Raw genomic sequence first — 22,591 nt, 5'->3', positions numbered from 1 at the left:
GCGCACGCGGGAACGGCCGTTGGCGGCCCCACCCCTAGCAGCGGGCTCGGTGACGTCACGGACCGCTGGGCCCAGCCGACGCTCTCCCCCACCCTCTCCGCCACTGTGCCCTCTGCGGCGCGGCTAGAGCGTCGTGGGTCCCCACCTGGGAATTTCCAATCTTTTTAACTGCATCAGACTAAAGAAAGGACCGTTTTGCCATGTCTTTTGCTGCGGGGCGTGGCTTGTCCGGTCGCGCAGATGTCTGCGTTGGCCTGCGGCGCCCCGGTGTTCCTGCGCCCGCGGACCGGCCCTTCCCGCCGCAAGCCGCGGCCTGGCTCACGCGGCCAGACGGCACTTCCATCACCAATCCCGTGAGGGTGTTCTTCCCAAAGGCGAATGCGTGCCTGGTTAGTGTCTCCGAGGCGCAATGCTCGCCCGCGATCCTTACCTGGCTTTCCTCTTCCTTCCCTGTTGATTAGAGCTTGTCACTCTTTTATATATCCAGCCACCTCTCACTTCGGCGTCCGAAATCTCAACAGGGTGTTAATCTTTCCTTCTCTGCGCCTACTTTGTTTTCTCTTTGATTCTGGTAGCGGTATTATTCCGAAGAGAGCTGGCAGCTTGTGGTAGCCAAGGAGTTGAAGGAAATAGACGACCTCACGCGGGTTCTTCCAGTAGGAGGAATCGTCCCGGAAAAGAGTTAAGAGTATTATTAGAAAGAGTCGTTTGTTGAGGAGCAGAGTGGCGCAGCGGAAGCGTGCTGGGCCCATAACCCAGAGGTCGATGGATCGAAACCATCCTCTGCTAGTACCTTTTTAATACACAATTTTAATTGAAATTCTGTAGCTTAGTTTCATAACACGGAAAGAAAATAGAGCTACATTTGTTTTGTGTTGTCTAATTCTGGAGTTTAAGTTATTTCCTGAAAATAAACGTGAAACTTTACATTCTCTAGAGATAAATAGAACGTAGGTAAAGTACACTCAATTATCATTAACTAATATGTCTCTCCACAATAAACTTTATTTCTAGTGGTTGCCAAAGTGATAGTGCTATTGTTGCCAGCAGTTATCACGACAGTCTCATCGCCCTGGGAAGCTGGGAAAACGCTAAAAAAAAAGTTGAGTGTGGCGGTGAGGACAGGGCTGGAAGTCCAGATAAGGGGTTTAATTTCCTTCTATATCATAATTCAGAAAGCACTACTTGTTAGGTAGTTGTGGCCATGGGGCTAAAGCAATAGACAAGAAATCTCCTGGGCCATCCCAGCGCCAAACCTTTGCAACTACGAAAGTCTTAATCTTCGGAGTAAATAAGTAACAGTTGGAGCCAGAGCGCAAAGTCTTGGTGGCCACGATTGAACTCTGACCTGAGAAAACCACTGGCGTGGTCGCTGCTGGTAAATGTGTCTCTACCGCCTACCTTCCTTTACATTCTCTAACAGGACTGTTCTCTATGCTCATTTTTTAAAGTGTATGTTTTACATATCTCTCAGAAAAGCTCCCTATTCAGATATTTATGTGTCAGATACTGTGCTAAACAGTAAGAAAAGTATTTAAGTAGTCTACAGTCTAGACATGCTTGCAAACAAGTATGTAAAGTAGAATAAGATATTTTTTTTAAAAGATTATACACCAACTGCAGTGGGAATAAGGAAGAATGATTGTTCCTGGTACCCCCTGATCACCCAATAATTGGACGAATTGCTAGAAGGACTCCATGACTGAACATGTACTCAAAGTTAAGATTTATTACAGCAAAGGGAAAAGTGCAGACACAGCAGGAAAAGATACACAAGCAAAAACAAAAGAAGTCTTTCTGGTCCCCCATCTTCAGAGATGATCCACATTCTTTCTCTCCAGTTGTGAACTTGCAGGGACCAGTGGGAGCTGTGGTTCCCAAGCAAAGTCCACTTGAGTACTGGAGCCCACATTCTGAAAGGGAGCTCATCACATGCCTACCACACGATCGGCCATCCGGACACCAGATACACATCATGAATTTCCAAGTTTACTTTAAATATGCTGACAACCTGGTTCATCGTGACCCACTGCTTCAGGTACACAGGATAACATCATGACCCAGTAATTAAGTGAACACGCCAGTATTTTAGTTCACTGGGTGTGACCAAGGGTCATCACCATGGCTACAGACATCCGTGAAAACTTGAGTAAAATAGATTTGTTGCGTTACATTTGCCCTGGCAATGGCCCAATTTGGGAAAGGTGGCAGATTTGGAGTCCAAACTAGAATGAGTAAGAGGTTGGCAGGTAGTCAAGAAGAGGCTTCTTGGTAGAAAAAAACAAAGCAAGCAAATACAAGGAGGCATAACAGTTAAGGGTTTCTAGAGAACTACAAAACATTCAGTGTGATCGAGCATGGAGGTGAGGGCGACTGGAGGAGGAGGATTTGGGGAGAAAAGTAAAGTGGCTGTATTCTGATCACCTCCCGTTCACCTATAGGTGAAGGAGGGATCCTCTGCCTAATACCAAATGGCCGCACACACCACGCTCAACACGGGGCAGATGAGATTGGTAGCCGTTTACCGTCACATACACTCACAGCCTGGAGGAGGAGGGCACCGCCTGCCACTCCACTGCATTGGGTCGCACTCCCGAATAGAGTGACCAGCAAGGGCTGTGGGAGGTAAGCTTTGTAGCAGACAGAGAAAAGGGTGACCCCTCGTTTCCTCCAAAAGATGGAATTGGCTTATTTTAATAGTTTCTAAGACTGACAGGGAGGTGAAACCCATTAGGTTGAGGGGCTGGGATATACCTGGTCTGGTCGATAGGGGAATTAGCCAGGTAGAGGGCATATCCTGTGAGAACAGGTGAATTCACAGGACCGTTTGGGTGGGGCCCTGTGAGACTCACAGACGTCAAAGGAGCCCTTGAAATTTTAGGTCTTACGATATAATCCTGAGTTGTGGCAGAAGAGATAGGGAAAGGGACGGCCATAAGGATGTGAGTCTGCAGTGCAAACAGGTTTCGATTTTGTTTTTCTATGGGCAGTAAGAAACCATCACCAAGTTTGATCAAAGGAGTAATACGATCAAATTTTCTAGCTAGAGAAAAAATCGCTGGAGTTTTCAAGTTTGTGGTCTGGTCTTTCTTTTTCTTTCTTGTTTGTTTTTATCATAAACTATACAAGAATGTCTTTTATAATGTATAGCGTTTTTAAAAATTATTTCTTCAACCTCTCTATATACACTCACAAGTAAGTATACTGTCTAACATATTGGAAGTTGCAAACTTGATCATTGCCAAGAGAAGAGAAAATTACCCCTACAGCGTGCTAAACCAGGAGGCCAGATGTACTGTATGGTGACTAACATAATATAATAAAAAAAATTATTAAAAAAATAAAAAATAAAAAAACAAATAAAAAGATACATGCAAAAAAAACAATAATAATAAAAAATAAAAATAAACCAGGAGACCAATTCATCTGCCTACCTTCAAAAACATGCAGAAGAACATGACAGACACATTGACCCCCCTCCCAAACTTCATTCGCCACCATTTCATAACCAGGCCCATATCAGCAGCACATTTCTTGTCAACAATCATTAGCTGTCCAAGGCATTCATCATGATCTTCTGCTACAGATATCTGGGATATCCGTTTGTTAGGTATCACCAGAAAACATGTTGACGCTTGAAGGGAAATGTCATGGACACCAAGACACCAGTCATCCTCAAAAATTCTTTTGGCTGGGTGTCCTTGCCAGGGATCTTCCTGAAGATCGTGTCTCCCTCTACCAGTTGGGATGACTAAGTCTTGGGGGTCTCCTCTTACCATGTAACCCAACACAACCCCTGATGGTTTAGCCACCATCTTCCTGCTTCCAGGGAGAGAGGAAGAGAACAAGCCCATATGCGGATTCTTGCAGGATAAAAGAGTCTTTTCGTTATATAATCCCCACATTAAAAATGATTGTAAAATTCAAAAATATACGTATGTGAGAAATTCAGCACGTTTTTATTGACCTCCTACTATTTGCCAGATGTAATTCTGTGGACAGGGGGGGAAAAGACTATGTAAAGACCCCATTTCTGTGCTCCAGAAGCTACTAACTTCACCCATCACAAATGAGCCAAGAGGGCCAAAGATCCCAAGGTGTGGGATTTAAGATTGTAGACAGTATCCTCAAACAAGGTGCGTGAGGTCACACGGGTTCACTGAAGAACTCGAAAGAAGTCATCCAAAATATAAGTTGAAATCTCTATCACTTTATTGGGCCTAGCACTCTACAGAACATTATAAACTCTATAAATATCTTGCCCATAGAATTATTTATTGCACTGTGTTTTTGTGTTGAATCATCTATTAAGTGTAAGAATTGTTAGCAGTCAATTTTTTTGTAATCCTACTATAGTGTTTATTTCTTAATATATAGACGTTTCAGATAACGTTAATGACCCTGGACCACTCTATAGCCCTCCCAAATTGCCAACCAAAGATTGCTCTTCTTCTCCAAACAGAAAGAGCCACACGGCGGTGAAAAGTGCTCTGATGTCACATTACAACAAACGGAGAAAGTCCCAGAGGAGAATGAGAAGGGGACCCTACAGGTATCCACGCAGGACAGCGAGGAAGGCAACCGTGCGGATGCTAAGACTGCCTTCTGGGTGCTGTTTGCAGGGTAACTGTCCAGGAGGACCTTCCAAGTACCCAGAGTCTAGGAATAGTGAATGCAGACAATATGCAGCATTTTGGCATCTTTCGGGGGCCGTAAACAGATTTCCACTCAGGAGTGGTCATGTCGATGACTTTTCTCGCCGTGCAGTACCCAAGACCGAAATTGTTGTCAGTTCCTACCCTTCATGAGTCCCGACTCCGTGGCCCCAAATAACCCTGGTTATCTCGTTTCCATTTTTTCAATGACAAAAATCACGGGCGGCTGGGGCGCTATTTGACAGCTCAGGACCGGCCAGAAAGCTCATTATACTTTCTAAGTGCCACCACAGGAAACATACCTGGGGACCACGTGGCCTAACGGATAAGGCGTCTGACTTCGGATCAGAAGATTGAGGGTTCGAATCCCTTCGTGGTTAGTTCTCGTTTTTACGTGCTCCCCAAAATTGCCGTGTTTCATGTAGTGGGAGAAATCTCTTTTCCAAATCCGTTTCTTTTTTTCTCCTCAATTTTTTTTAATTTAAATTCAATTAGCCAACTTAGAGTACACCAGCAGTTCCAGATGTAGTGTTGGATAATGTACCACTCATGTGTAACACCCAGTGCTCGTCATATCACGTGCCCTCCTTAATGCCCATCACCCAGTTACCCCATCCCCCCGCCCACCTCCCCATCTGCAACCCTCAGTTTGCTTCCCAGAGTTAAGATTCTGTCATGGATTTTTTTCCCTCTCTGATCCTTTCCCACCTGTTTTTCCTCCCTTCCCCTGCAGTCCTCTGCACTATTTCTTATATTCCACATATGAGTGAAACCATATGATAATTGTCTTTCTCTGATTGACTTATTTCATTCAGCATAATACCTTCCAGTTTCAGCTCTAAAGAGGTCCATCTCAAAGGCCTGGTGAGAACCAGTGTCAGGACCCAAGAGAGGCTAGGAGTCAAAACTAGAACAAGGCCATCCAATAATCTGGGGGGCTCTCAAGCTCTCCTCAAATTTGGATTTTGAGCGCCTGAGTTTCACTTTCACAGTTTCAAGGGAACTCAAATCTGTAAACCCACTCTTCTCTAAGACTTGCTGATTCTCAGACCAACGCTAGGCCCCAGAGGCCAGCACAACGGAAGCCTGTTGCTTCTCCTTCCCCCCTCTTTTCTTCACGTTTCTCTTCTAGGCCGAGTCTGTGTGTCCTTGGAAGATCTGGCCACTGGAGTCTGTGTTACTGGTTTTCACTCTTACCCTCTGTTTCCCTCTTAACTTCCCTTTTTCTTTTGCTTTTGTTGCCATCAAAAGGATGAGAACAGCCCAGATTCAAACCTAAATTACAGAACAGAAAAAAATAAGGTCATGAAAAGAACTCAGCTGTTTTTTACAGAGTGTGTAGGCAAGCAGGAAGACAGAGAAGACAGCTGCACAAAATACACAGAAACACATTTTTGCGCCTAAATAATGGAATTTAGTAATTTAGGATGAAGAAAAAGTAACTTTCAATTCTTGAATTCATGGTGAAACACAGTTCCTTCAAATCACGTGGAGGATGCTTTTGCTAGGTGAAAGCAGCGAATACTAAAACAAGGTAATAATTACTTCTTCCGTTCCCCATCTCTGGTACGACTCTGGTTTTCCCTAGTCAGCTGTAGAGTCCACATTGTACAGAGAAGTTGGGGCTTGAGCGCTGGTTCCCAGGCTTTGAGATTTCTTGGACACACACCCAAAAAATGCTACGTGTTAATGTCATGTGAAGCCATTCACTGCTCCCTTCTTCACAAAATGTACCATGCACACTAAGTATCCTTTTACAAACCACAAAAAGGATATACTCTCAAAAGAACTGAATAAAGTTATAGTTAATAAATATTTAAGTTGCTTGCATTTTTCTGGTTTCCTGAGAAGACACAAAAGCTTCCTCCTCCCCACCCGATGGGTATTGAACCCTGAGGACCAGAGGATAAACCGACTTTTCTTTGCCCACACCCTCCTCAGGACTTTAATGGAGGTGGAAAATCTGATCCAAGAAGATAAAAATGTTCCTGACACAAATTCTTTCCCTCTTTCTTCTTTTTTCCTTCTCTTTCTCCTGCCTTCACAGCAAAGGGTACCGAAAGGAGCAGGCAGCCTTTGCAGACCAGGAAGTGCCAAACAGAAGAAAATTGAAATGATACACCAGTCTGCAGACATCCTGAACCTTAAATGGTCCTTGGAGCTTAGGCGCTTGTCCCCAAATCCAGAGAATAAGAATATATGCACTCCCAATAGATGTGTAAGCCTTTCTGCTTTGAGAAGGGGATTCAGAAAAAAAATAACAGTTTTTAGAGATGGATGGGAAAAAATGACCAGGAGAACAGAAATAAAGATGCCTGTTTGTGGATTACAAACACTGGGAGTTGGGCCCTGTTGGGCAGGGGAAGAACAGCTTCACAGATGTCATAAATGCTTATGGAGCACATTCCATGTACCAACTTCCCTCCCAGCCACTATCGTTAAGTGCTAGGATTCTAGGATATAGGATCTAAGCTTCTAGGATCACAGTAAACAAAGTACACACAAGTCCATGTCCTTAAGAGACTTGGGGTGGGGGATAGGGAGAAGGGAAGGGAGCAACACAGAAAACAAAAAGGAGAGTAAGTGGATTAGATAATATATAAGTAACTTATATATTAGAGCAGATAGGTTCAAAAACGTAAGGATTTTGTTTATGACCTGGAAGGAGCAAGGACGGTGTGTTTCAATCAGCTGTTGCTCCATGACAAACAAACAAAACAAACCGCAAATGCTTAGAAGCAGAGAGCAATACTCAAGCTTCTGATGACAGCCAAGCTGAAGTAAGGGCTGTATTGTAAGCTGTGGGTATGGTGCCACTTGGCTTCTGGGCTCCTCGCTGCAGGGGCTCTGGTTAGTTTGTAGGGGGTCCCTTCCCTGCAGGAGAGTTCCTCTCATGAAGACGCCAGAGACGTATGAGGCAGGCTCAACCGTGCAACATATTTAAAGGCCCTGCTTAACTCATGTCTACTAACATCCCATTGATCGAAGTCATCCTCGTGCCCCAGGCCATAGACCAGGGGCAACACTCCATCTCTTGAAGAGGAACTGAGAAGTTACTAGACAAAGGGCTTGGGTACAGGAAGGAATGGAAAACTGAGGCCAATACTTTAATCATTTGAGGAGTCAATGCAGATTTATGAATTTTAGAAATCATTCATCCTTTCCTATTATCTTAAACCTTATTGCATTTCATCTTAAAAATGAGTTCCTGAGTGTATGAATTACATGCATTTTGAGAAATAGAAGAGAAGCCCCTGACAGCCAGGACCGGGTCTGACATTCACAGCTCAGCCTTAGCATTGCTAGGAGCTGGCCTGGCCCTCACAGTTAAGCCCTGGTCAATTCCTGTGGAACATAAATAATTTCGAAGCATACCAACAACAGATAAGGCCACTCTGACCATCAGGAAGTGAGATTAAAAAAAAAAAAAAAACCTGTCCGTAATAATGTGTCCTACTTTGATCCTCTCACCTTCCAGACAAAAATTAAGATAACCAATCAGTGTTACTGAGTCACTTACTAGATCACCATGATATTTTTGCCCCCCCCCACCATTGCAACAAGACAATAAATCCAACTTTGCTCAACTGCAGTGTGTTCCTCATAGTTTTGGCCAGAGACCAATTATCTTGAATTTTCAAGCACTAAGTATCACAGACATAAAGGCAATGAACTGTTATGTGATATCTTCCCTTCATCCATCACTTAGCCAGGTTAAGGGGAGATGGGTTAAAAAGTTGAAGAAGATCTCTGCATGTCATAAGAGTGACAAAATTTTCCAGTTTGCTCTATCTTAACATGCTATGTTTTTGTTGAGATATGGGATGCCTTGGCCATATGACAATTTTATTTTTATTTAAGAATTCTACCAATGTTGGGCGTGTGGGTGGCTCAGTTGGTTAGGCGACTGCCTTCGGCTTAGGTCATGATCCTGGAGTCTTTGGATCGAGTCCTGCATCAGGTCTCCCTGCTTGGCAGGGAGTCTGCTTCTCCCTCTGACCCTCCCCCCTCTTGTGCTCTCTCTCAAATAAATGAATGAAATCTTTTTTTAAAAAAGAATTTTATCAATGTTTTCCATTGTGATTTTTTTAACATGATATAATTTTTAGCGGTCTGGTGGTCTTCTTTCATTTAAGAGCTTGTAAACCATCTGCAAACTACATATCCCATATAAGCCAGATATTGTTAGATGAAATTCAAAATCAGATATCGCTTCAAATTTCATGCTTTGTAGGCCTCAATCCTCATAGGCTTTGGAAGATCCACTGGCTCATGACAAGTGTCCCTTATAAGAATTTTCTAGATATCAAAAGTCACAGAGTCAGTCGCAGGATTTGAACATGTTGGAAAGGCCTCATCACCCTAACCACTTGATCTGAAAGAACTCGGCTCCCATGAACCTTAATAAGGAAAGGCTCGTTCTATGATTTTTAAAACAATTAGTTTCCTCATCTGTAAAACAGAGACAGGTGATAGAGGGGGAACGTTTTCAGAGACATCATCTCTACTGTCCCTCTGAATTCTGTGATTCTACAGTGTACCTGACCCCTTGCTCTAGTTTACAGTGAAGTGAAAAGAGGTGACAGGAGCGATTTTATGGGATTATGTGCTCAAATTAAGATGCAAATGGCAGAAGATGACCAAAGAACGGAGAAGCCAATAGAGGCCGGAGCGCTTGCAAAAGATCTTTGATTTAAGGTAATTCAACTAAAATACAAACACGTAGAATGATGCCTTCCTTTGCGGAACTAGGCTCAGGGCCTGGAGAAAGGATTTTTGCCACAAGGGGGCGCTAGCATCGCCTGTGCGGCCGCACGCCCTCGGTCCGCCGGACCTCACCCGGGAGAGCCGAGGTCACGCATGCGGGGCGGGGGGCGGCGTCGGGGAAACTCCCGGGCGCGCGGGGCCCGCAACCTCGGTGGCGAGCGCGGACAGGCGGGGCCGAGGGCCGCTTGCGCGAGCCGCTCACCGGCGTGAGAAAGTCGGAGGGTCCGGAACCCGAGTTTCAGACCTCAGTGGAGACCCCGGGGGCTCGGGGACGGGGGCGGACCTGTGCCCCCCGCCGCGGGAGCGGAGTCGGGGCAACACGCCCGCCCAGGGGACGGCGGCGAGTTCCCCAGCCCTGGAAACCTCCGTAAAACGGTTAAAGAGGTAAGTCACTGCCAGGAAACCGCAGGCCTCGCCTGTTTGGGGGTTTTTCCTGCAGCCCGGCCGCTTCCGGCAGAGACGGCGAATCCTCTCGTCCACAGAGAGCTAAAACCTCACTCCAGCGGCGCAGTGAGGGAGCCGCCGACGAGGATGGGATTCGAACCCACGCGTGCAGAGCACAATGGATTAGCAGTCCATCGCCTTAACCACTCGGCCACCTCGTCACCTGCGCCGGGGCTATCAGATAAACACTATGGTGCTCTGAGGAGCGCGCGGTGAGTCCCGTTACTCGATTATATGCTTTTGTTAATGAAGAAGCCCTCTTCGCTTTCCGCAAGTGACCCCCCTGCCTTGAGAAAGGAAAAAAGAAGAAGAGACTACAGTCCCGGGAAGGAGGGGTTGGGGTGGAGTGGGCCCGAATACCGCTCCGCAGGACACCTGGCAGCCCGCGACGGAGAATGGAGGTCACGACTGCTTTTGTTGTAAGCGTCGAACTGGTTTTCGTCGTTCCTTGAGGCCACGTGTCCCGAGACCGTCGTGAGACGAGCTGTGCTGCATCTGTTGCTGCAGGAAACTCCTCGGCGGGACCGTCAGGTGTCCGCCCTATGGACGCAGCGCTTCTCAGAGTCCTCACCTCCGGGGCAGCGCGAGCGGCTGACGGGTGAGGGGCTGGGGCGGGGGGCTGAAGGCCAGATGATCTGGAACTGGCTCCCAGCGTCACACCAAAGATTTTGAACTCCTAGGACCATCGGAGGGAGTTTTGTTTTGTTTCGATTTGTAGTGTTTGTTTTGTACAGCTAAATTTGATTTAAACAGGATAATTTGCTATTGTCGTTTATTTTTTTTTTTTTTATTGCCAACTTCAGGGCCCTCCAGCCAAAGATCACCAGGAACACGCCCGCAGCTGGGCGGGCTGGGTAAGCAGCAACCGTCAAGGGCACACACCTCCAGAGACCTTGGAGGATCTCAGTAAAAGGGGGAGTAAGACCTTACTAAACACAAACGTCCTTTCATGTTTCACATGTCATGCCATGTTGTTGACAAAACACACCATTCTTTCATGATTAAAAAACAAAAAACAAAAAAAACTCTCCACAAGTTGGGTATAGAGAGAATGTACCTCAACATAATGACGGTCATACACAACCTTCATATCGGATATAACCCAAATACTGCATTTATCCAAAATTGGATAAACACATGCAGAAAACTGAAATTGGACCTCTATCTCACACCACTAACAAAAATAAACTCAAAATGAATCAAAGACCTAAATATAAACCTAGAAACCATAAAGCTCCTAGAAGAAAACATGAGGGGGAAACGCTCACTGACATTTATTTTGGCAATGATTTTTTGGATATGACACCAAAAGCACAAACAACAAAAGAAAAAAATTAACAAGTGGAAAGTCTATCAAGCTCAAAAGCTTCAGCGCAGCAAAATAAATCAACAAAATGAAAAAGCAAACTGTGGAAGGGAGAAAATATTTGCAAACCGTGTATTGGATAAGGAGTTAATATCCAAAATTATTATAGAGAAAGAACTCATACAACTCAATGACAACAAAAAAGTCCAATTTAAAAATGGTCAGAGAACCGTGTAGACATTTGTGTGAACCAGACTAACGCGATTTTAGACAAATCTGCGTTGATGACCACTCTGTGGCCTGAAGCCTTCCCGAGCACAGCCCCCCGTACACACTCCAAGCCCCCCCCACACACATTCTTTCCGCCTAGCCACACCCTCATAGGTACACCCGCACGGTGTCCTCAGTCTGCTCTTGAGATACACCTGTGAGTCTCCAGCATCTCCTCTGGGTGGGCCCCCTGCACGTGCTCCCAGCCTCCAAGGCTAGAAAAGCAGGTCCTACGGGAGATGGAGTCACCCAAGACACGCTTCTATCCCTAAATTCCCTTGACACACCGTTTCTCCTCAAACTAGACTTGTTGGCCTATTCCTTCAGTCTTCTGGCTCCTTCGGCGTTTGGAGGTCATTGTGTGTAGACCTCCCTTTCATGGAACAATGTTTCTCCAAAGAAAACATCTAAATGGCCCGTATGCTCGGCATCGCTAATAACCAGGGAAATGCAAGTCAAAACCACAATGAGCTACCACCGCACATCTGTTAGAATGCCTACCACCAAAAAGTCAAGAGATAAGAAGTGTTAGCAACTCTGTGGCGAAAGGGGACCCCTCGTGCACTATGGGTGGGCATGTAAATTGGTGCAGCCACTGTGGAAAGCAGTTCGGAGTTCCTCAAAAAAAAAAATTCAGAATGGAACTACCATGTGACCCAGCAATCCCACTTCTGGGGTTTTATCCAGAGAAAATGAAAACAGGTAATCGGAGAGACACCTGCACTGCCCTGCTCCCTGCAGCGTTATTTACACAAGCCAAAACCCGGAAACAACCGAAGGGTCGGGGAATGGATGGAGAAACCATATGCATTTGTGTATATACAAAGATACACAGACAATGGAATCTTACTCGGCCATGAGAAAGGAGGAGAATACCATTTGTGACAACCTGGGTAGACCCTGAGGGCATTATGCTAAGTGAGACAAGTCAGACGGAGAAAGAGAACTACTGCGTGATTGCACTTCTACATGGAATCTTAAAAAGCTGAACGCTGAACTTTTAGAAATACAGAATAGAATGGCGATTACCAGGGGCTGTGTGGGGGGAGAAGCTCATGATTATAGTCAACAATACTATATTATATACTTTAAAGTTGCTAAGACACCGTATCTTAAATATTCTCATCACACAAAAAAGAAATGGTACTTATGTGACACGATGAAGGTGTTAGGAAATGCCGCGTGGTAACCAAACTGCCGTATATAAAGGCATCAGCATGTTGCGCATCTTAAACTTCCACGATGTTATACTGAAATTTGAAAAATAAATAAATAAATAAATAAATAAATAAATAAATAAAAGGGGGGACGCTTATTGTAACATTTGTCTTCTGTCGGTGATTTGAGGGAGGGGACAAGGAAGCTGGGCTCTGTCCTGGGTTGGGTGCTGTCGGGAAGGGAGGGCACAATTCTGTGATTTGGGATCTTCATAAATTCTATCTAGAAAAAGGTAAGAATAGAATGAAGCTAAATTTAGGAAATTAGTGGTCCCTTGTGTTAGCCGGCAGAAGACATTTGGTATTTTTGTGGTACACACAGTGCCCTTCTTTTGCTGTCTGTTCTTAGACTAGATTATGAAATGGTGTTGTTTGTTTCTGTCTGACACCATCATGATCAGAGAAAGCCCTTGTCTGACGCGCCTGTTGTGTGAGATTGTTTCTGTTCCACAGAGAAGTCCCTTGGCCTCGCGGTGACTGCCAGGCCAGTCCCTGACAACGCCCAGGCCTCGTGGACGGTCACGTCAGTTCCTGGACGCCAGGGGCTGCTTTTCTCTTTCTCATCTATATCCAATGTCATTACAAAAACAAAACGAAACAACTCTGGGTGTGCGCGCGGGCACGTGCTCTAAGGAGGTCAAGGAGTGAGTTAGTAAATAGCAAACATATTACTTATCAAATCAGTATAACAAATACCTATAAAACAAGTAAAAAAACACGAAGCTGTAATTGTTGTTAAGCTTAAGTGAGTGACAGATTCTAAATGTTTCTGGAAAGAAAAAAAAAATGTGTTTGGGTTCGGTACGGTTAGGGCTGGGAATTGTCAAACACGATGACCGAGGCCAAACTGAAGAGCTCATTGATTCATTTATTCAGTCTTTCCAAGAATATTTATCAAGCATCTCGTATGCCAGGCACTGTTCTGAGTACAGGAGCATGGACCACACAAAAGATTCCCTGCCCTGCTGAAACTGAATTATGCAGAAATAGGCAATAAATAATTAAAAAATCAAAGTATACGGTATGTCAGAGAGTAGTAAATGCCTTGGGCGGGGAGCTGGTTGAATAGGGCGGTCAGGGAAAAATTAGCTCAGGGGGCCTCACTGCTGGCTGCACATTCGAATCCATGAGGAACTTTAGGAAAATAGTCAAGTCGAGCATTATACCATGAGATTCTGATTCACTTGTCAGGAGTGATTATTAGAAGAGTGATAGTCTAGCTCTTTGATGCTGGCTTAATTATAAAGAAAGATAAAGGAAAACTATAAAAGCTAAAACCTAGAAGTAATTTTCCCAGTTGGGAGGTACCAGGAATTGCTCTCAATATAGCAATTGCTGACATCAATCAATCAATCAATCTGCTTGCAAAGTATCAGTGATAGAAGAAGGCCAAAGCCAGACAGGGCTCATTCAGCTTCGGGATCGCTAGGGTCTTTGAAACCCGGTGTGGGAGACATCCTTTTTGTGAAATTCCTTCCCTTGAGTGCAGGCTGGACCTAGTGACTTGCTCCTAACCTACTGAACACGGTAAATGTGATAGGATCTCAGTTGCATGATTAGATTAGAACAGATTGTAATTTCCGATTTACCAAAACATTTGCACTATTGCTTTCTCAGCTCACATGCTTTGACAAAACAAGCTGCCATGTTGCTAAGGTCCATGTGGCAAGGAACCAAGGACCGACTCCAGCCAGCAACCAGCCAGCAGCTGAGGCCCTCAGTTCCACAACCTTTGAGGAACTAAAGCCTGCCACACACATGCGAGTCTGGAAATGGATCCTTTCCCAGTTGAGCTTTGAGATGACTCCAGTCCAGCCTACACCTTGAATGCAGATCACAAAAGACTGGGAAGCAGAAGTCCCAGCTGACCCTCGGGACCCACCACACCTGTAAGATGAAGAGCATCTTGTTTTAAGTGCCAATCTTGTGGTAATTTATACAATAGATAGATAACCAATAAACTCAGGAAGACCTGATGGCCCAGAGATCCTGGATGGGAGGGAAGGCCGTTGAGAAGGTGGAAACACAAGGTACCCTAAGATTGCCAGATCTGAGTTCAGATGCCAATCATCACACCATGGAGCCCCTACAGAAGAGTCTCTTGAAAAAAAGACATGTGTGGAAATGAGATCTGTATATTACCTTTGAAAAAAGTCCTGATCAATAGAATCACTCTAAAGACCACTAGTAGACACGTGCTATTTAGTCATAGAGGCTGTGGTAGGCTGGACCGTGGCTTCTAACAAAGGCCCACATCCCAATCCCCAGAACCTGTGAATACATTACCTTGCATTTATACATGTGATTAAATTGAGGATTTTGAGATGAAGAGATTATCCTGTATTTTCCAAGGATACCCAGAGGAAGGACAGAGTCAATAATAGGAAACATGACTATGAAAGCAAGAGGTGACGCAGGGGAGAGTCCACTAGAAGCTAAACATGGCAAGGAAACAAGATTCTTCCCTGAAGTCTCCAGAAAACCTGCTGACACCTTGATTTTAGACTTCTGATCTCCAGAACTGTAAGAAAAGTAATTTGTGTTGTTTTGAGCCTAAATGTGCGGTAATTTGCTACAGCAGTGGCAGGAAACTAATACAGAGGTTCTAAAACATTACCATGACTGGGTTCTAATAGGTATGAGGAAGTTCGCAGGGATTTTTCTGGAACAATGTTTAGAGGCCAGAGGAGTTTAAGGGGGCTCTTCTCTTGCTGTCATTGAGAGCACTGGAGGATATGCTTGAACTAAAGAGAGTCAAGAGAAGGAATTTAGGGTCCAGTGTCTACAGGGTTAACCGTCACACCACGGGACCTGTGTATAACAAACCTTCAAGGGAAGTCATGCATACTCTCACATCTGGTCAGTCGATCTTCAAGGTGTGGGCATGAGTTCAATCTAAGACACATTAGGAGATAGCTTCTTGTATGAAAACGATGGAAACTCTCAAATGACTATGATGGCGGGGGTCTCACTCCACGGTCTGGACATTTTCAGGTCTACAGAGGATGCGCACGGACATCATGGGGAGACAAGTCAGAGGTGGGGCCTGTGACATACGAACTCTTCATCACGGAGCACATAATTAACTCTCGGGGATCTGACCGACTTCAGACACCAGGCGGAGCAGAAATAGGCACCACGAGGAGAGATTCTAGGAGGACATGAGGATGAGGGGGAGAGCGCAATTGTCAGTAGCCAGAGGGAAGCAAGGAGCTGGGTGTTGATGTGGGGGAGGAGCTGCAAGTCTAAGGGAGTGTCTGTCCAAACGCAAGCGGACCCCTGGTTCGGGAAAACACAAGGGCAAGGTGACCAAAACTGAAACAGGTCCACTGAGATTTGAAGTCCAAGCACTACCCGTCACGTCATGAGGCCCTTGAAGTTGGGTGCCACTGAAAGACCGCTGAGTACTCCTAACAGATCCGTGTAGCTTCAGAATAACGGAGGCGACACTTTAGCTGGAGGTGCACCCGGAGCCTCGGGGGGCAGACATGGAGGCTCTCAGACGTACTCTACAGCTGTACCATCGCGCAGCAGAACTTTGGCAGGACGTGTTAGTGTTTCGAAGCTGATGGAACACTTTACGTGGGCTCCATGAAGGGAAGGACCTCGTTTAGGGGCTGTAAAACATAAATCTTGGTCACCAGGGCCAGGATTCCCTCTGACCAGGATCTGAGAAGCTCTGAGCAGAAAGGCAAACTAGGGACAAGGAGTGTGAGGGGGAGCAGGGCTAGGAATCCAGAGGCGGTTAGTCAGAGACAGTTCTCTCTTGGCCAGGGTCTCTGTGTCGATTTGGCTGTTGATCTGAGAGTGAATGGCACGTGTACACCTCGAAGGTGAGCACATGAGTCAGGAGAACCCAGAGGGAAACCCCCAACATGTTGCTGAGACCCCAAAGAGACGTGGACTCGAATCGCTGCTTTGGAGCCCACAGTGCTCTCCAGAGTCCTTCGCTGAGGAGCCTGCTACTGCCACTGTTATGCATATTCTTGCAGGGGGCCCTTACATTCTGAGGAGCTTCCGAGAAGAAAGGAGGGAGGGGCTTCTGACACGTGAACCATTAGGGCCTTAAGACTAAACAGATGAACCTCGGGAACCCAGGGAGTCAGAGTGAGTGTTCCACAAGGACACAAAGGTGATATAAATAGGTCACTCTTCATAAGCTTGAGACGAGAGAAAGAAGTTACCGGAAGCTCTTCGGGTGAAGAAAGCATGAATGGAAAGTTCCAGCTCACACACCAGGATGCAATAGTGATTTGAAATATGGGGTGAGGTCACCAAAAATCAAAGCAGGTCCCACCGAGATTTGAACTCGGATCGCTGGATTCAAAGTCCAGAGTGCTAACCATTACACCATGGGGCCACCTTGTGTATGGTCCTGATGGAATATCTATGAATATTCAATGCAGAGTTTGTCATTGTGCTCAGCAAGGTGTAGACCATAGTTTAATTTCTTAAACATTAATAGAAAATCTGCTGTTTCCCAGACAGCAAATGTTCCAAAATAAACATGACAACTGGGGCTCACATGCATTACCAACTTCTCAAGGCCAAGTTCGTGTTACAAACTGATGGAACCCGAACCCAGAACTGAGTTCTGGGGTGTGAAACAGTACTTAGGGCGTTGGGTCAATAACCTGATTCCCCAGCGAAGGAGGAGGGGCACAGGAGGACCGACGAAGAATTCCAGAAGAAAGTGCAGAAAACATTGTTGGCTTGCCGACTGGGACGCGCTGTTGAGGTGTGCAAGTGCTCAGGTGCCTCTGGCCAAGTCAGGACGTGGGGGTGATTTAAGAGAAGACAGATTAGTTAAAAGATCAGCAGGTCCCACCGAGATTTGAACTCGGATCGCTGGATTCAAAGTCCAGAGTGCTAACCATTACACCATGGGGCCACAGAGATCCTCTTTCCCGGGCAAGCTTTTGGATGCTCATAGAGCGAGCTGCACGTGAGTACCTGTACCAGACAGGTGGAGAAGGTTCACGGTCCCCGAATCCAAGGAAGCAACAAACTTGCTCCGCAGGGGAAAAGCCCAACAGGGCTCCTCTTTGCTTGGAATTTTCCCCAGGGCCCACGGAGGTCTTGAGTACCGTTGTTCCTAGAAAAATCAAAACTGTACTTACTAAATTCCTAACCTGGACAGTGAACATTTGTCTACCTATGGGTTTATAGAGGAAACTGTCAACACCGAAAAATCTCTTAGGACATATATGAATATAGAAAATGCAAGAAGAAAAAAAAGTTAAATATAACTCGGGAATTTACCAGTAATTTCAAGGATTGAGAACTTTCACATTTCTAGGTATTTCTACTTCCTTCTTTTTGCTTATCTGCATTCTGTAATGGAGCGATTGCAAGTGTGATAAAAGATAGATTTTTGTTACATTTACTCTTATTTATGTTGCATATACAGTATTGTGTAGGTGTTAGTTTTATCAAGCAAAACAGTTTTTTAAAATAAAATTCAGCCAACGTCTGAAAACAGTTTTGAAATTTCTCTATCCTGTACTTCCCCTCTGCAATTCTGGCTTCCTGAGTGGAATGATAAGAGGGCTCCAGAAGGAGGAAAGATTGGAAATTTCTGTTTCAGATAATGATTCCAAAACACCAAACGTGCTCACGAGTAGGATAGTGATGCCCTGGATGGGCCCTAATTCCTGCAAAAACGACAAGCGGAAGAAGTAAGAGGCAAGTGTGGTTTCAGAAGTCAGACCCGGGCTGGATTTCGGATAAGGAAATAGCAAATTAAAGAATGAATGAAAGCCTAGGCATTTTTTCAGCATCTTTAATAGTGGTCTCAGAAATCCCTAGTGTTTTCCCAAATCATTTTCAAAATTTTTTTTCACCTACTATTACACTAGAGTACTAGACTACCTGCTTATAATTTCATGGAGAAATATAATAATACCCAGGAAAACGGTGTATTTCGTGCTATTTTGTGTGTTTTGCTGTTTTCAAAGTTGGTCTAGCAGGTGTAACACCTGGAAAGAAAACACTACTCCGTAGTCGGCAGGATTCGAACCTGCGCGGGGAGACCCCAATGGATTTCAAGTCCATCGCCTTAACCACTCGGCCACGACTACCCAACTGCTCCCTGGCTATCTGGATATATTCCCATGAGGAATAATACCTTTCCAGTTTACAAACTGACCTTTCTATTGGTTTCCATGACAACTGCTCTGGAGTACCTGTCATCACACTAAATAGAACAAGATTTTGAATATCGAGATGCTGGTAACAGAAGTTATTACGAATTGCAGCTCTTGCTTGACGTGCGAGATACCAAAGCCCTAGCGAGGGTCGCATTCAGTCCTTAACAGGTGCAGTGGTCCCCAAGTCGGAGACTGAATTACAGCAGACTAACCAGCCGCAATGAATAGATTTGCTTCTGTTAAAGACAGGAAGCGGGATTGTAAAGACAAATTATCGTGGGGATTCTTACTCATCCAGAACTGGTCCACAAACCTTTTCTTGATAGTGATCGACTTTATTCACTCCCTTTTTCTAAAATTTGCGTTTGAACCAAAAGAGACGCCAAAGAGACAGATAGCAGAGGATGGTTTCGATCCATCGACCTCTGGGTTATGGGCCCAGCACGCTTCCGCTGCGCCACTCTGCTCATGATCTAAAGAGCTCGTTTTCAAAATTTAAATTTCAAAATAATAAATTTTGGCTCCTTCTTCTGAATTTTCTGGTTATTTTTCAGTGCTCACTGCCAAGACAGGATAAGGATACCTTGATCTCAGCACTTGGCTACACTCCGCCCTCAAATACTAGCAACTTACAATTCGCCTCCGAAAGACCAATCAGTTGAGGTCGGGGTGTACTCCCGCTCCGACAGGATGAGGTTTCAGGTCATTGGAAAACCAAATGCATGCCAATTAGCATAATTTAGAAAGGTGAAATTGCGAGAGGAGGGTTAACTTTGATCTTTCTCAGCCATACTCGTATACGAGAAACACAGTTACTTCAAAGTATTTTTAGTTTGTAATTTTACGTGAAAATGTTTTTGCCCCTGCTGTGGATAAAAAGAGGACACTGCATTGGCCGGGAATCGAACCCGGGCCTCCCGCGTGGCAGGCGAGAATTCTACCACTGAACCACCAATGCTAGATGAAACAAATGTTCTTTATTTATCCTCATAACTATAGTTCATTCTTTGCCTTATTAGTAAAATAGTGAGATTGTATGTTTTTTCTCTAGGATTTCCTTAAACCCAATGAAAGAAAAGGCTATACCTAAACACTCAGAAAACTCTTTAACATAGAAGAAAGGTGAAACTGGTATGTGGCCCTTGGAGGCTTTTAGAGGTGAAAAACAAGTATAAATACCCAACATATAAAAATGTCTTTCTCCATCCCCCTCACCCCCTTTTAAATCATTAATGAAAACAAATTCTGAAAATCTCTCGTTTTTAAGATACAAGCCAATTCGGTTAATTACTAGGTCACAGCCCACAATCCAAGTTTGAAATAAGTTATCTCATTTTGGAAAAAACACCTACTGCCATCCCGCTGTGGGGACTCAAGTTTGGACAATGAAGGCATCATCTTCAGAAGTGAGAATAGTAAAGAAAATGCTGAAAGTTGGAATTCTCCCAAATCCTACTCCTTACATTCATCCCCATCACTTGCTGCTTGGGAGGATGACCACCAGCGGCTGCAGTCCGCGTGGGGCTTTGGAACCAAAAGCCAAAGGGGGAGCGGAAATAAATAGGAGTTATGGCCCCTGTTTTTTAGGACATTTCAGTAGTTTGGAGAAAAAGCCAACACAGAGAAAACATTGACAATCGATGAAAATTATCTTTGCTGAAGTGAGTCTCGGGTTTGGGTTTCAGGGAGGTAATGGACTCTGAGAGTCTGAATTATATGAAGCACATGAAAGCCAGGAGGTTTTTCACATGCCTCTATGTTGCTCTCGTCTCTATCTTTTCCCGTCATCTTCAGCATGGAGAACTTACTGGATCTACCTGGCAGCTGTGACTGGGATGCTTTGAAGGGGAGGAATGGCTGGAAGCTACATTAGCAAATTAAATGGCTCTCAGTGTTGATCTTAAAGGAAGAACGTGGGCCACAAAATAGGTTTCTCCAAATCCTAGCAAGAGAAGAAAACAGAACTGGACAGTCTGAGACATATAAATCAACTTGATCAAGTTACATGATGCCTTAGTTCTTGTTTTCTCCTCTATAAATGGAGCCTGGAGTAGTTGCCCTACATTCCTCTAGGGGCTTTAAAGGTAAATTAAACTGATGTCTATTAAAGCCACTTGAAAATTGTATAAAACCACCAGTTAAATATTAGCTACTGATTTTTACTTCATGCAACTTTTTAATGAACCACTGAAAGTCAGAAATTTTACCTTATTTCTCCTGCGTAACACACGTAGTTGGTGTTCATGTTAGTGGGACTTTTAGAGGAGGCGTGAGGCTCTAACAGGATGCCCAGGGGCCAGCAAGGGGGAGGCCACGGCCGGCTGTGGGGAAGGTCAGTGGCCTGTCCTGGCCGCATCCACGAGCAGCCGGATCCCACCAGACAGGCCCAAGATGGCGGCGCCACGACAGGAAACCCCTGAGCGAGTGAGGAGGAAAAAGCGGGAAACCCTGCTTCCGGCTCCTGTAACAAATACCCCGCCCCCTAGTCCACAGCTGCCAGTAAAGGATAGGAACCCAGCCCTCCCCGAGCTGGCAGCTCCAGGGTAATCGCTGGCTCCCGGGAGCTCGCTCTCTCTCTCTCTTTCTCTCACCCCTTTCTTCTCCTTCCCTCCCGCTGCCACTCACGCTCGCATATCTGCACAGTGGGCTTTGGCTTGAATAAACTTTCCCATTCGTGTTACTCATCCACTGTGCCACTTGTCTGTCCTTGAATCCATTCTCCTGACAAGACCAAGGCCTGTGGATCTGGCTGGAGCGAGGCCTCAGGGCCTGGGGTCTCCCCAGCTCACGGGGCAGCAGAATCATGCAGCAAAGCAAGGGAGAACATTCCTTTCAGAGGAGAGGTCAGGCACAAAGGCCCCGTCCTGGGAAGGAGCAACGTGTATTTGAGGAACTGAAAGAAGGCCTGTGTGACAGGCAGGTGGCTGTTTCAAGCAGGAGGATAATCAGGACAAGATTTGTGTTTAAAAATGTGCATAAGAAGGATTCCAATGTAACTGAACAAGAGGGGGTCTGGGAAGAGGAGTTAGGAGGCTCATGTCAGCATCCCGGGCAAGAGATATTGATGGAAGAAAAGAGGTCCTTGTAGAGAGGAGGGCAGACAGGCTATGACGTTTTAGGAAATAAAACTCGGCAGAACTCACTGCTCAGATCAGGAAGAGAAGAGGATGTGTCCAGTTTGGCTCTAGATTCCTGGCTCAGTGGGGACAGGGTGGGGCCGGTGGAGCTGAGAAGAATGCACACATTGTTAGTGGCAGACACACAAAGGAACAGTCAGGAAAGCAACCAGAGAAGAAAGAGGAAAACCACAACACTATGCATTCCCTGATGCCCAAGAAGAGAGTGTTTAAATTAAATCTTTCTTTAAAGAAGGTTACCAAGTGTGCACTGTCCCTTTGGGGACTAGCTTCCCTCGTTTAGAATTCCAATGGCAAGCTAAGGGCAAAAGAGGAATCACAACACCTCCCACAAAACTCGGATAAGAGCGATATTCTGTTCTTTCTGTCAAGTTAAAAACAGAACCACAGGCCCGAAATGGAGTCACTGACGCTAAGCCCAATCCCGGAAGGGAGACTTGGACTTAACAGTCACAGTTTCAGCATCTCCCAGACATGGAATCTCCAACCAGTCAGGGAAGAAATCACCTGATCAGCACTAGTTAGGTAATCAGCCTGATAGTTGCCTGTCATCCCTAAAGGAAAGTGACTGCCTGAACCAATCTGCATTGGGCTGGTATCACTTCCTTGTTCCCAGTGCCTTCTGCCTGTAACAGTCTCATTTTGT

The 22,591-nt window shown here is 45.3% G+C and overlaps 1 long non-coding RNA gene and 8 other non-coding genes across 9 annotated transcripts; 3 read left to right on the top strand and 6 right to left on the bottom strand.

Annotated features, from left to right (window-relative positions):
• Positions 1-99: 99 nt before the first annotated feature.
• LOC130542248 (uncharacterized) lies at positions 100-6,469 on the top strand. The gene is made up of 2 exons (XR_008956674.1): positions 100-389; positions 4,463-6,469. It is a non-coding gene; the product is annotated as an uncharacterized LOC130542248 (long non-coding RNA).
• On the top strand, positions 718-789 carry TRNAM-CAU (transfer RNA methionine (anticodon CAU)). The gene has a single exon. It is a non-coding gene; the product is annotated as a tRNA-Met (tRNA).
• TRNAQ-UUG (transfer RNA glutamine (anticodon UUG)) lies at positions 4,963-5,035 on the top strand. Its single transcript has one exon. It is a non-coding gene; the product is annotated as a tRNA-Arg (tRNA).
• Positions 6,470-9,945: 3,476 nt separating the features above from the next.
• On the bottom strand, positions 9,946-10,027 carry TRNAS-GCU (transfer RNA serine (anticodon GCU)). Its single transcript has one exon. It is a non-coding gene; the product is annotated as a tRNA-Ser (tRNA).
• Positions 10,028-16,947: 6,920 nt separating this feature from the next.
• TRNAQ-UUG (transfer RNA glutamine (anticodon UUG)) lies at positions 16,948-17,019 on the bottom strand. Its single transcript has one exon. It is a non-coding gene; the product is annotated as a tRNA-Gln (tRNA).
• A 459-nt stretch (positions 17,020-17,478) lies between these two features.
• TRNAQ-UUG (transfer RNA glutamine (anticodon UUG)) lies at positions 17,479-17,550 on the bottom strand. Its single transcript has one exon. It is a non-coding gene; the product is annotated as a tRNA-Gln (tRNA).
• Positions 17,551-18,657: 1,107 nt separating this feature from the next.
• On the bottom strand, positions 18,658-18,739 carry TRNAS-UGA (transfer RNA serine (anticodon UGA)). The gene has a single exon. It is a non-coding gene; the product is annotated as a tRNA-Ser (tRNA).
• A 464-nt stretch (positions 18,740-19,203) lies between these two features.
• Positions 19,204-19,275, bottom strand: TRNAM-CAU (transfer RNA methionine (anticodon CAU)). Its single transcript has one exon. It is a non-coding gene; the product is annotated as a tRNA-Met (tRNA).
• A 420-nt stretch (positions 19,276-19,695) lies between these two features.
• TRNAG-GCC (transfer RNA glycine (anticodon GCC)) lies at positions 19,696-19,766 on the bottom strand. Its single transcript has one exon. It is a non-coding gene; the product is annotated as a tRNA-Gly (tRNA).
• Between the last annotated feature and the right edge of the window lie 2,825 nt (positions 19,767-22,591).

The sequence above is a fragment of the Ursus arctos genome, unplaced genomic scaffold (assembly GCF_023065955.2).
Source record: "Ursus arctos isolate Adak ecotype North America unplaced genomic scaffold, UrsArc2.0 scaffold_31, whole genome shotgun sequence".
In the NCBI taxonomy this organism is placed as follows: Eukaryota; Metazoa; Chordata; class Mammalia; order Carnivora; family Ursidae; genus Ursus; species Ursus arctos.
Note: the sequence above shows the minus strand (reverse complement) of the source record. Positions and strands in the feature narration are given on the sequence as shown.